The sequence below is a fragment of the Gracilinanus agilis genome, chromosome 2 (assembly GCF_016433145.1).
Source record: "Gracilinanus agilis isolate LMUSP501 chromosome 2, AgileGrace, whole genome shotgun sequence".
Taxonomy (NCBI): domain Eukaryota; kingdom Metazoa; phylum Chordata; class Mammalia; order Didelphimorphia; family Didelphidae; genus Gracilinanus; species Gracilinanus agilis.
Window position 1 is genome coordinate 217,309,464 of NC_058131.1, and position 14,368 is coordinate 217,323,831.

A 14,368-nucleotide genomic window follows, 5' to 3' on the forward strand; every position below is an offset into this window, starting at 1 on the left:
TGGTGATGGAATACTATTGTGCTCAAAGGAATAATAAACTGGAGGAATTCCATGTGAACTGGAAAGACCTCCAGGAATTGATGCAGAGTGAAAGGAGCAGAGCCAGAAGAATATTGTACACAGAGACCAATGCACTGTGGTAAAATCGAATGTAATGGACTTCTGTTCTAGCAGCAATGCAATGACCCAGGACAATTCTGAGGGATTTATGGAAAAGAACGCTACCCACAATCAGAGGAAGAACTACAGGAGTGGAAAAAGAAGAAAAACAACTGCTTGAACACATGGGTGGAGGCGGACATGATTGGGGATGTAGACTCGAAACTACCACACCAATGAAACTATCAACAATTTGGAAATAGGTCTTGATCAATGACACATGTTAAAACCAGTGGAAATATGCATCAGCCAAGGGGGGGAAACCTTTGGGGGTGAAGGGGAAAATAAGAGTATGAATTATGTAACCATGTTAACTTTTCCAAAAAAAATAAATATTAATAAATGTTAAAAAATAAATATATATATAACTTAAAAAAAGAAAATATATTATACATTCCATAGTTATCTACTGCCTGAGGGCGAAATGAGGGAAAGAATCTTCTCTAGCAGATTATGGAAGAACAAATTAGACTTGCTGCCTAAAAATATCCCATTTGTGGATTTCTCTTTGTGATCTTTATTTAATAATTCCTTTTAAATGTAGAAGGTTTTAGCATTGAGAAATCTAGTAATTCAAATTGATTTTTCGAAGGCTTGGAAGGGAAATCTTCAGTGTTCATAGCCAGGTTGTCTTGATTATATCAAATGGAGATCTTCCTGCCATCATCTCAAGAGCCCATAAATATACACTGAAACTGTATTCTTCTCATTTTAGGGTTTCTAATGTAATATAATTTGGTATCTCACAGAAAATTTTTGTTGTTTCACAGGAGTCCAAACTTTTTCTGTGCACGCTGTAATCTATTCTTTTAATGTGACCTTTGAAAACAAAAAAAATGTATTATCTAGTTTTAAGTTCCAGTAGATAAATCCTCATTAATAGAGGAAGTTTAAAACAATATAAATTTTAGCAACATAAAACCTGAGATGTTCTTTCAGAAGATTTCTTTGCCTTTGTCTGTCGAACATGAGATCCTCTTAATTCACATGCCCTATGATAAGGAACTTGCTGTTTAGAAGAAGGAATATACGCCAACAAGGAATGGGTTACTGGATGACTGTTCAAATACAAGCCTCAAGTCTGTATACAATCTATGTGTTCATCACTATGAACCAATTTCGTTTTTTATTATTTCCATGGCATAGCCATTCTTTTTTGTTTGTTTGCTTATGGTTTATGTTCCACTCAATGATACATATTGATAAAAATGATAGATTTTTTACAACTGAATGCAAGTGTTGGGATGTAGGCTTATTAGTTATTTTGTCTTCTTAATTTTTTAAAATTAATTTAGAATATTTTTCCATGGTTACATGATTCATGTTCTTTCCCTCCCCTCCTCCCACCCCCTCCCATAGCCAACAAGTAATTCTACTAGGTTTTACATGTGTCATTGATCGAAACCTATTTTCATATTATTAATATTTGCACTAGGGTGATCATTTAGAATCTATATCCCCAATCATATCCCCATCGACCCATGTGATCAAGTTAGTTGTTTTTCTTCTGTGTTTCTGCTCCCATAGTTCTTTCTCTGAATGTGGATAGTGTTCTTTTCCATAAATCCCTCAGAATTGTCCTGGGTCATTGCATTGCTGCTAGTACAGAAGTCCATTACATTTGATTTTACCACAGTGTATCAGTCTCTGTGTACAATGTTCTCCTGGTTCTGCTCCTTTCACTCTGCATCAGTTCCTGGAGGTTGATCCAGTTCACATGTAATTCCTCCAGTTCATTATTTCTTTTAGCACAATAGTATTCCATCACCAACAGATACCACAATTTGTTCAGCCATTCCCCAATCCATAGCCATTCTTTTTTAATGTCACTATGAGAAATTTAATATAACTCCCCCATCCAATAACTTTTCTTAAGTCAAAGCCTAGGTAGCCTAAGAATCTGATATATTTTTATTTCATCTGTTTCATTAATAACTAATTTAATGTCTTTAAAATCTTCTTCAATGCAGTTGTGTTTCCAGGTTGTGGGAATACAAGTATGTCTATTACTTTTTTTCTGAAGAAAATGACTTTATTACTTTTATCATCTATATGAGGTTTTTGGATTTTTATCATCTTTTTGAGGTTCAAATCCACTTGCCTTTTTCAGGGGAAAATGATTATATAATAGTATTTATAGACCAGTAGTTTATAATTGATATATTTGTAGTCTAGCTTTCAAACATCCTATATCCTTTCATTGAAGTGCCCTTGGTATGCTATCATAAAGTGTTTGACTGAAAACAAATGCCCATTTACTTGGTAGAACTTCCTCCATTTTCTGGCTCCTTGATGGTAGATTGATTTGACTACCCTTGGCAGGATGCTACTAGCTTCTCTAGAGTGTTGAGAATGATGAGTCCTTCATCTCTATGTTCACCGCACTGGCAAAAGATTCTTCTATTTCCATACGAAAAAAATATGATGCATGGGTCATTGTCAATGATCCATCTGAAGGTCATAAATTTCCTCAGATATGATTTATGAATCCAGTATAGCCCAACACTAGATCTTGAGCACTAAGGGTGTCAAAGAGCTGACATTCCTAAAAGAGAATAAGAGGCCACTAATAAAGAGAAACACAAATATCCTATTGGTGGAACATCCTTATGTAGGAGTGATGCCTTCTTACCCTTCAGCATTCACCTAAAAGGTATAACTGAGTCTGTCAGTCCACATAATATAACTTATTATTATAATATTATATATTAATTATTATATTATGTACTAATACAAAATCACAGTATTATATTGTCCCGCTCAGCAGAGTACCAGTTAAAAAATCTTTTATCCTAATAATAATATTGAGGGATTATGAAATAGGGACTAGAGGATGATGCCTAGTTAGGAGGAACTAGATTTAGTCTGACAAATAATAGCTATATGATACTGAACAAAACATTTAATTTCTTAGTGCCCCAGGCAACTAAGACTATAGATTGCAGAAGATTGATAATCTACAACTGTAAGGGGAATTTCCTCTCCAGGAATACCATAAACAATGGTATCCCAAATTTTGGTCATGTGCCTCATCAGCAAAAATTTTTGAGCACAAAATCTCCTGTATAATTGTATTTATAAATTTTTATTTACTACTTGTTTAATCCTTTTCAATCATGTCCAACTCTTCATGGCCTCATTTGTAGTTTTCTTGGCAGATATTGAAGTAGTTTTCTATTTCCTTCTCCAGCTCATTTTACAGATGAGAAAACTTAGACAAACAGGAATAAGTGACTTGCCCAGAGTCACACAGCTATTAAGTATCTGAAGTGAGACTTTAACTCGGGTCTTCCCAACTCCAGAACTGGCACTCTATCCACTGTGTTGTCACCCAGCTGCCCTATTCACTACTTACTTATATGAATCTTATATGAATCATGACATGTGCAATAATACAAATAAGGAGGATGATATAAAAATAACAAATAATATTTTAAATCATTTCATTTTACTTACTAATATGCAAAATTTTCTGCTTTCACTAAAATATTATTAACAATAACATTTTTGGTTAGAACACTGATTATGATAGGACATGCTTCATTAATTTTGAGAATCTTAGTTTAACACAGTGATAGAGCGATTTGGATGTATGGATCAAAGGCTAGTTTATTTTGATACTAGATGGGAGAAGAATTTCATAGGTATTTATAATTTTATATAATTTATATGTTTTTTGTTCATAGAAGCTTCATTTTTGAATGTTTTAAAGCTATTACTAGCTCATATCTCGAGAAAGAATGGGTGCTTATAGTTAGGTTCATTATTAATGATAGTGGATATGTACCCATATTCCAAATAATCTTAATAATTTCTCATATTTTTGTCATATCTAATTAGATGCCATTGTTTTTACTCCATAGTAGGGTTAACACAGAGGTCCTTCTCAAATTAAAAGTGTTAGCTCCACTGTTATATTATTCACACATACTCACAGCATTAGCATTATCTTCAAACCTTGTCTTTTTTGCCAGATTCTCTTTATGCCATTTTATTGTGAGGGTTAGTTTAGTTCATAATCCATAGCTCCACTTATCTAGGTGCATAAAAACTTGGATATATTGTGATTGTTGCTGTTTACACTTTGTCTTTAAAGAGGCCCAATTATATTACAGAGTGGTCTTGACTTGTACATGAATTGGATTCAAATGAGGCAGTATTACACAAAACCATCAGTTTCATTCTTTTCCAGAGTCATGCAAGTCCAGTGCCAAGACAAAAGTCAGGACAACTGGTGATGACCAAGGAGGCAGTGGATGGCCTTGGTGTCTTTGACCTCTGACCAAGCTCTAAGCACTCCACGTTACCTGTTCAACCACCATCAGGATTATTAGATAAATTGCATCTACTCATTTCAGCAAAGAAAATATTCATGTTTGGGTAGACATCCCCTCAACTCACAAATGGGTACATGGCCCATAAATTACCCCAACATGGTTTAGGTCATTTGCCAAGAGGGTTTACTGAGATGTGACTATTGTGCGTACTATAGCTTCTTGGAGCCCCAAGTGAGAGTTGAGTACCAGGTAAATGCCAAAGGTAGATGGGCAGCTCTCAAAAGGGGTCAGCAAGTCCTCCCACCAGAGGAGCTAGTCCTCATTGAACATCTAAATACCCCAGATAACATTATAATATATTAAAAGGAAACAAAGAGGGTCTCGATGTCAATCCATATTCTAAATATTAGTAAATCTTAATTGATTTCTTTTTATTAGATGAAAACACATGGAAATATGAATATTTTTCTTCCCATATCCAAGTAGATTATTAAGTGTATTCCTTGAGATGCCATACACCAATTTGGAGACCACTGCCCTACAAGGATGAATCACAGTTCCTGACCCCTCCCTACCAAAATAAGTACTATATATGTAGATGATGGTAAGTACTTAGATGAATAGATACAAGTGACCATTATCAAGTACAAGTAGGAATTAGGCCATCCCTAAAAAAATCTCAGGCATATTGGTCTTTATCAGAAGTCTTAGGTTTAAGCTCAGCTGTCATATTTTCTAGCTGTATAACTTAGGGCTAGGTTTTTAAGGACTTAATCTTTCTAAACTTCCCTGTAAAATGGAAGCATAAATAGGGTATTTTAGGTTTTTTGACATTTTAGATTTTTTTAAAAATACCTCTGTGAAGTAGAAAGCTAAAGTGTTATTTACTCCATCTTACAGACGAAGAAACTGAGGTTTCTGAGACCTAAGTGAATTGCCCATGGGAAGAAAAATATCTAGGAAGTGTTTGAGTAGGGATTTAAACCAGGGTCTCCTGACTCCAAATCCATCATTCTATCCACTATGCCAAGCTGCCTCTTAGAAAAATATTTAGTTCAAAATGGTCCTTCAAAGTCTGTATCCTTAAGTCCTACAGAAACATGATTCTTCTTACTTTTTTAAGAATTTAACCAAATTAGCAGTATCAAAGATGAAAAGGGAGACCTCACCTCTAAAGAAGAGGAAATTAAGGCAATCATGAAAAACTATTTTGCCCAATTATGTTGCAATAAATATAGCAATCTAGGTGATAAGGATGAATATTTATAAAAAATATAAATTGCCTAGATTAACAGTAGAAGAAATAGAATACATAAATAATTCCATATCAGAAAAAGAAATTGAAAAAGCCATCAAAGAACTCCCTAAGAAAAAATTGCCAGGACTAGATGGATTCACAAGTGAATTCTATCAAACATTCAAAGAACAATTAATCCAATACTATATAATTATTTGACATAATAAGCAAAGAAGGAGTTCTACCAAATTCATTTTATGACACTAAAATGGTACTGATCCCAAAGCCAGGCAGACCAAAAACAGAGAAAGAAAACTACAGACCAATCTCCCTAATGAACATAGATGCAAAAATTTTAAATAAAATACTAGCAAAAATGACTCCAGCAAGTAATCATGAGGGTTATCCATCATGATCAGGTCGTATTTATAACAGGAATGTAAGGATGGTTCAACATTAGGAAAACCATCCACATAATTGACCATATCAATAAGCTAACAAACAAAAATCACATGATTATCTCAATAGATGCTGAAAAAGTTTTTGACAAAATACAACATCCATTCCTATTGAAAACACTAGAAAGTATAGGAATAGAAGGACCTTTCTTAAAAATAATTAACAGTATATATCTAAAACCATCAACAAACATCATATGCAATGGAGATAAATTGGAAGCCTTCCCAATAACATCAGGAGTGAAACAAGGATGCCCCTTATCACATCTATTATTTAACATTGTACTAGAAACACTAGCAGTAGCAATTAGAAGAGAAAAACAAATTGAAGGTATTAAAATAGGCAATGAGGAAACTAAGCTATCACTCTTTACAGATGATGTAATGGTCTACTTAAAAAATCCTAGAGAATCAACAAAAAAGCTAGTAGAAATAATCAAGAACTTTAGCAAAATTGCAGGATACAAAATAAATCCACATTTGGAACTATGCCCAAAGAGCACTAAAAGATTTCTGCCCTTTTATCCATACCATTGCTGAGTTTGTACCCCAAAGAGATTATAGGGAAAAAGACATGTACAAAAATACTTATAGCTGTGCTCTTTGTGGTAGCAAAATACTGGAAAATGAGGGTATGCCCTTCAATTGGGGAATGGCTGAACAGATTGTGGTATATGCTGGTGATGGAATACTATTGCACTCGAAGGAATAATAAATTGGAAGAATTCCATGTGAACTGGAATGATCTCCAGGAATTGATGCAGAGTGAAAGGAGCAGAGCCAGAAGAACATTGTACACAGAGACTGATACACTGTGGTAAAATCGAATGTAATGGACTTCTGTACTAGCAGCAATGCAATGACCCAGGACAATTCTGAGGAATTTATGGAAAAGAAGACTACCCACATTCAGAGGAAGAACTACAGGAGTGGAAACACAGAAGAAAAACAACTACTTGAACACATGGGTTGATGCAAACATGATTTGGGATGTAGACTCTAAATGACCACCCCAGTGCAACTATCAATAATATGGAAATAGGTCTTGATAGATGACACATGAAGAAACCAGTGGAAATGTGTGTTGGTTGGTGCAGGGGAGTTAAGGGGGGCGGAGGAGAGAATAAGAACATGAATCATGGAATCATGGAAAAAATTTATCTAAAAAATAAAATTTCAAAAAACAAACAAACAAATAAATTTAAATCTGGAAAAAAAGAATTTAAGTTTATTTATTTAATTAATTAATTTAGAATATTTTTCCATGGTTACATGAATTATGTTCTTTCCTTCCCCTTCCAAACGCTAGGGAGGGGAGATCAAATGTTAAGAATTAAGTTGTCCTTGCCCTCAAGGAGACAATATTCTATGTAGAGAAATAATATATAAGTAAATACAAAGTACATACCAAGCAAATACAATGCAATTTCAGAAGTTAGAGGGTTACTAAAAGCTGGGAGGTAGTGATGATCAGGAAAAGGTTTCTGGAGGTGGTGGAACCTAAACTAAACTCTGAAGCAAGAGCGAAGAGTCAAAAGTGAGGAGGGAGTACAAGCCAGGCCCTGGGAACAGCCTGTACAAATATTAAAAAATGGGAGATAGTGTATCCTGGGTGAAGAACAGCAAATAGCCCAATATGTCTGGGACATGGTGTGCATGAAGGAGAACAAAGTACAATAAATATGAAAGGCATGATGGGGTCAGATTGGGAAGCTTTTTTAATTTTAAAGGAGTTTATATTTGATCACAAAGACGCTAAAGAGCCAATGAGGTTTTCTGAGCAGGGGAGTGACTTAGTCAAACTAGAGGTGGTTGTTAGATAAGTACTTTAGAGAGGGACAACCAAAGTGTGTTATAGGAGGGAGCAGCTCAAAGAATAAAGAGTGAGGTCTGGAGACAGGAAGTCCTGGGTTCAAATTTGACCTCAGACACTTCCTAGCTGTGGGACCTTGGGCAAATCATTCAAACCCTTCAACTTCATTTGCTTGGTCCTTCTGCTTGGAACCGACAGTATGCATTCTAAGGCAGAAGGTAAGGATTTAAGAGAGAGAGGCAAAGGCAGAGAGAGAAAGTGTTATGGGTGGTTGGAAGAGGAAGATCTCTATGGGGGACATCCAAAGGTGGAATCTGAATTGCACTTTAAAGGATGGATAGAAATAAAGTAGGTAAGTATTTGAATGATACTGTCCCAGGAATAAAGCTTTGGCTTCATATGTAGTAGGTTCAATCTTGTAGCATCTTACAACTACTCTCTAGCTTGGGCCCCTGCCCTGGGTGTCCCCATCAAACATCAGAATTTAGCTCATCTAGGTCTCAAAAAAAAAGTTTCCTCAGTGCCTTTTGCAAGCCCTGATGCTAACAATGCATCAGATATAAGATTTGTTTTCTTTTCATTTCAATTCAGCTAAATGAAAACACAAAGACTCATAGCAGAGGTCATAAACAATCAAAACAATTCCCCTGGTGGATCCCCAGGCCCCCACCCCACCCAAGGACATTCCAGTTTAGGAAATCAAAACCTGATCCCAGCATGCTGTTCCAGACTTATCACACTTGTTCCTCTTCATGCACACTATGTTCCAGACTTATTACACATTACTATCCTTTGTGCACACTATTGGCCAATTTGCTTTTCCTCATTCATGATACTCTATCTCCCATGTCCATGAATTTGTACAAGCTGTTTCCCAGGCCTGGAATTTATTCTCTCCTCACTTCTGACACCTGGAGGATCTGTCTTCTTTCAGAATTTAGCTTAAGTTCCATTTCCTACAAGAAGCTCTTTCTGATCACCATCCCCCAGCACTTAGTATCCCTCTCTCTCACCCCTGTAATGACCTTGTATTTATGTCTTTAAATTTAATCATATAGGTACATGTTATACTTGATATGCACCCATATAAGTTCCCAGTTCCAACTAGAGATAAGCCTTCTTCCCTTCTTCCCTCAAAAGAGAAAATAACTCTGAGTAGAGAGCTTCAGCCTCTTTTTCATTTCATCCTCTATAAACAAGACAATCCCTAACCCCAAAGAGAGCCAGGGATCAGAGAAGAAAAACATGTCAGTCAACCTTCAAACACCCAACTCTGCTCATATGCCTATAATAGAAACCACTGAGAAAATGAACCCTCCATTCTGTATAATAATGATAACAACAACAACAACTAGCATTATATGGCACTTTAGGGTTTTGGCAAATGCTATATAATCGCTTTGTAAGTCAATGCTATCATTATCATCTTTTCAGAAAAGGAAACTGAGACTGATAAAGACAAAGTGACTTTCCAGGGTCATACAGATCATAAGTATTATTGGCAGAATTTGAACAGGTATTCCTGGCTTAAGGTCCAACATTCTAACCACTGCACCACCTAGATAACTTTATCACCAACATCCCTAAAACTCCATGTTACCTTTCTGTGATTTCTCCTTTATTTGTTCCCTCCAGGGCTTTCCTGAATGTATCCTAAGCAGATTTCACCTATATAAAGATTATTTGCTTGGCCCATGTTCCCTAGAGGTAACTCTGCTCCCAGCCCTCCCCACAAACCCACCAGGTTAGTCCAGTTCTGCAATCCTAATTTCATCTCTTTTCATATCTCCAGTGTTTATACCACCCAGGAAAGCCTCATTCTTCCCACCCCAGTCATTATATCTACAATAGTTCCTAGGTCAACAAATGTAGTTCCATAGGAGACATCCAGGTTTTTCTCTCACTTTCCAGAAGAAACATGAACATGAGGAAAACTACTAATTATAACTCCTTTTGTCTTCCTAAGCCTCAGTTTCCTCATTTTTTGAAAGATCACTTCTATGCAGAGGTATAATTGATACATGTTTAACAACAATCAGAGAAAAAAATCAATATATGACATACTTATAAGTTTAGTCTGTATAAATAGCACTTTCTTAGGTCAAGACAATCAACAAAATAAAAAACGAACCCTAGATTTGTAGCATTCACCAGTTGGGAAGTGTAAATACTCACAATAAAAATTAATCAGTTCTCAAGTCCAGAAAGATTTAGCTCCTGCACACCTTTGCTTCTACCTCTAACATTCCATTATTTCAAGAATTTAGGAGCATCTTCCTGATACTAAAAGCATATTTTTATTTCAGATAAATAAAATAAGCAGAGCTAAGAAGACAAGCTGATTGGCTAATTGCTGGTTAAGATCAATGGGATGTAATCAAACCTCCAGCTGAATCCCACATGTAAACCACAGAGTATTGTTTTGCACATTAGAGTTCCTGGCAGATGCATGGTGGCTGGTCATGTCTAGGCAGAATGGCAGCTTATAGATTTATAGAATTCCTAACCTATTGGTTATATAATATTTAATTTTTATCCCTAAATCTTCACTCAGCAACTTAAGAAAGGTTCTTTCAGGCCTTATTTGTTACTCTTGTCTGGGGCAGCAACAGGTAATGAAGGAATGCATTTAAGATTATGTTGCAACATGTACAAATGTCACCTAGTTTCATAGGATCATGAAAGGCAGACTTGCATAATGGAGGAATCAGGAAGCCTTGGGTTCAAGGGCCAGCTATGAGACATACTCAGCAGAGGCATATAACTGCAGCTAGGTAGCACAGTGGATAGAGTTCTGGACTTGGAGTCAAGAAGACCTGATCTGAAATCCAGCCTCTGACACTAGCTCTGTAACCCTGGGCAAGTCACTTAACTTCATTTGCCTCAGTTTCTTCATCTGAAAAGTAAACTGGAGAAGTAAATAGCAAACCACTACAGTATCTTTGCCAAGAAAACCACAAATGGGGTCACAAAGAGTTGGAAACTACTGAACAACAACATGAGACATACTGTTTCGGTGACTCAGATCAAGTTACTTAAGCTGCCAGTACCCCTGGGCTGCCCTCTAGGATGGCAGAGCAGTTGCCAGTATATTTTGGTAGAGGCCATTTCCTGACTAGGAGCTCCCTATATCAGTTAGATCACAGATCCAGACTCTACCCGCCCAAAACAACAACAACAACAATAACAACACAAAACACACACACACACACACACACATACACACATCTTAACCTCCAGGGTTAGATGGGATCTTAGAGGTTATCTGATCCAACCTCTTCATTTCCCAGATGAAGAATCTGAAGCCCAGAAAAGAGATAAGGTTTCACAAACAGGATTTCAATTTCTTTTCTCAGTGGTTTCTACTCCCACTTAGAAGTAGGGAAGGTAAAAGGTTTATCTTCTGATTGAGGGTGCGAAGGCACTGAATGGTCCTGAAAATAGTAGGGAAGGGAAATAAATATAGGGAGAAGGGAGAAGAAAAGGTGATGCCTGGCAGACTCAGATCCTAGCTAACAGTCAAAGTCAACCAGACTTTGACCTTGAAAGGGTGATAAACTCAATATTATCAATCAGTGTAATCAGTGGAAACCACAGGGGCTGTCAGATTGAGGAAGAATCCAATCAATTTGTCAAGGACAAGTGGTTGAGAACAATAGCTGTAACATTAATTAGGGTGGGAAGGCAGTGTCCTGCCCTTGTTCAGTAGACACTCTGAAGCCAGGGAACAGACTTCCCTACACACTTGGTGGTCTATCCTGCAGGGTAGAGTTTCTGAAGGCTTTCTTTTGGGGAGATCTTTTTTTAAAGCTATTTTACCACACATACACTTTCTGCCAACACATATTTTGTTCATGAAACAAACATTTACTAACTGTCTACTATATGGCAAAGTCCCTTGCTAGGTGGTACTGACATGCCATATATACATATCGGTCTGACACAGGATAGGATTTTGAGCAAGGCAAACAGGAGATCCAGACCCAACCCTTCAGGACAAGGGTTCTTAACCTTTTCTGTGTCATGGACCCCTTTGGTGCAGTCAGGTGTTGGCACAGACTTCGGTAATATCTACGGACCCTGTGACAGAATAGTATTTTTTAAATGTAGAATACTATTATTCTCAGGATAACATTTTAAATACATAAAATATATAAATAAGATGATAAATGAAACAAGTTATAATGAAATACAATTTAAGATCTATTTTTTTTAATTCATACCTTTTATCTTAGAATCAGTACTAAGTACTGGTTACAAGATAGAAGAGCTGTAAGGACTACACAATAAGGATAAAGTGATTGTCCAGGGTCACATAGCTAGAAGGTGTCCAAGGCCATATCCAAACCCAGGATCTCTCATTTTTGGCCTGTGGAATATGTTTTAAAACAAGTGCATGGACCTCATGTTTAGAATCCCTGTTCTAGGAAAATATGTAGAAGAAGGAATCTGCTTTCTGCTGAGGAGAAAAGACTTTCTCAAGAGCAATTCTGTCCCCCAGACATACATGGTTGTCTCCTACTCTCATGAGAATGTCCTTTCTAACCTTCTTCTGTAAAATACTTCAAAATGCAACTTAAATGTCACATCCTCCATGAAGTCCTCCCTGATGCCCCTTTTCTTCTTTGTAAAGATTTTGCACCGTAGATGTCATGAAACATGTTGTTTTACAACTCTCTAAAACCATGTAATGTATATTATCATTATCTGTGCCTTTGTCTATTACCAGACTTTGTGTCCTTAGTAGACTGAGAGTTCTGTGAAGACAGGTCCAGTGACTGACTTATCTTCATCTTTTTCATAAGGCCAGGAAGACATCCTGTTTCATGTACTCCCAAAACTACCTTGGATTTCTTTTCTTTCTTTTTCTTACCTTCCATCTTAGAATCAATACTGTGTATTATTGCCAAGGCAGAAGAGCAGTACCAGCTAGGCAATGGGTGTTAAGGGACTTGTCCAGGGTCACACAGCTAGAAAGTATCAGGGGCCATATTTGAATCCAGGACCTCCTCTCTAGGCCTGGCTCTCAATCCACTGAGCTACCTTACTGCTCCCATCATTTTCTATATATTACGTATATAGAAATATAATTATACATCATATCCCCCATTAGCACCTTGGAGGCAAGGAAGAGTTTGGTTTTTGTTGTTTTGTTATCCCACAGAGCCTAACATTCATTTCCTTTTTTTTTAAAGCCATACCTTCCATCTTAGAATCATCACTATGTATTGGTTCTAAGGCAGAAGAGTGGTAAAGGCTAGGTAATGGGGATCAAGTAACTTGCCCAGGATTGGATAGCTAGGAATTACTTAATAAATATAGCTTGATTGAAATTGTTAACTACATCATCATTTTCTTTATCATATAGTCCCATGAGACCCAGGAACCCCTTATGACTCCAAGTTCAGTGTAGTTTTGCATAGTTTTGCAACTATTATTTGAACCCTTATCTAGTGGATTCTCTACCAAGAGACCAGGAAAGAATCATAAAATAATAAAGCACTTAACTAGGACAGAATGTACAAGAAATAACAGAGGGAAAAAAAACACCCATTCTCAGTTCCCCATAATGCATTTTCCCACAGACTCTTATACTAATGATGAGGAAGGAAGCAATCCCTGAACAATTCAGTTTACAATGAATATATTATATCTGGAATGTATCTTGTGATTCCATCTCTCAGCAACTTGCTATCCCCTCATTTCTTCCTAAGACCTTCACAGTAATAATGATAATAGTAACAGCTAATACTTATACAGTGTTTCCTACATGCCTGGCATTGTACTAAGTGCTTTACAATTACATTTGAGCCTCATCTCAACTCTAGGAATTCAGTGTTCTTATTTCCTCATTTTATAGATGAGGAAACTAAGAAAAAGGTTAAGTGACTTGCCCAGGGTCACACAACCAGGCCAGATTTCTGACTCTTGGTCCAGTATTCTAGTCACTGCACTATTTAGCTACCCATAACTCCCTTGGCAAGGGTTAAAAGACCCCCCCTACTTCTGCTGCCTCACTTCATCTCTTCAACTATCATCACCCACTGAAACTTCATCCTCTCCCATTACCCTCTACCTCCAAAGTAGCTATCACTTCTCCAATGAACTGCTGCTGCCATCTTCTGGAGATATTGTCTGCTATTGCATCTTTTTTTCCTTCTGGGAGAAGTGTTTCATGAGAATGGCCCAGGCAAGTCTAACACATAATCTGTCTAGTATATTGTTTGAAAGACTTCACCAGACCAGGCTGATACAAACAGACCTATTCTGGCAACTCTCAAGACCTTTCTTTTCTCTTTGCTTTTACCAAGATCTTTTCTTTCTTTCTTTTTTTTCTTTCTTTCTTTCTTTCTTTCTTTCTTTCTTTCTTTCTTTCTTTCTTTCTTTCTTTCTTTCTTCCTTTCTTCCTTCCTTCCTTTCTTCC

General features: G+C 36.7%; 1 pseudogene; it reads right to left on the bottom strand.

Moving 5' to 3' along the window:
- Positions 1–732: 732 nt before the first annotated feature.
- The window catches only part of LOC123233490, a 95,824-nt pseudogene continuing 82,188 nt past the window's right edge, over positions 733–14,368 (bottom strand).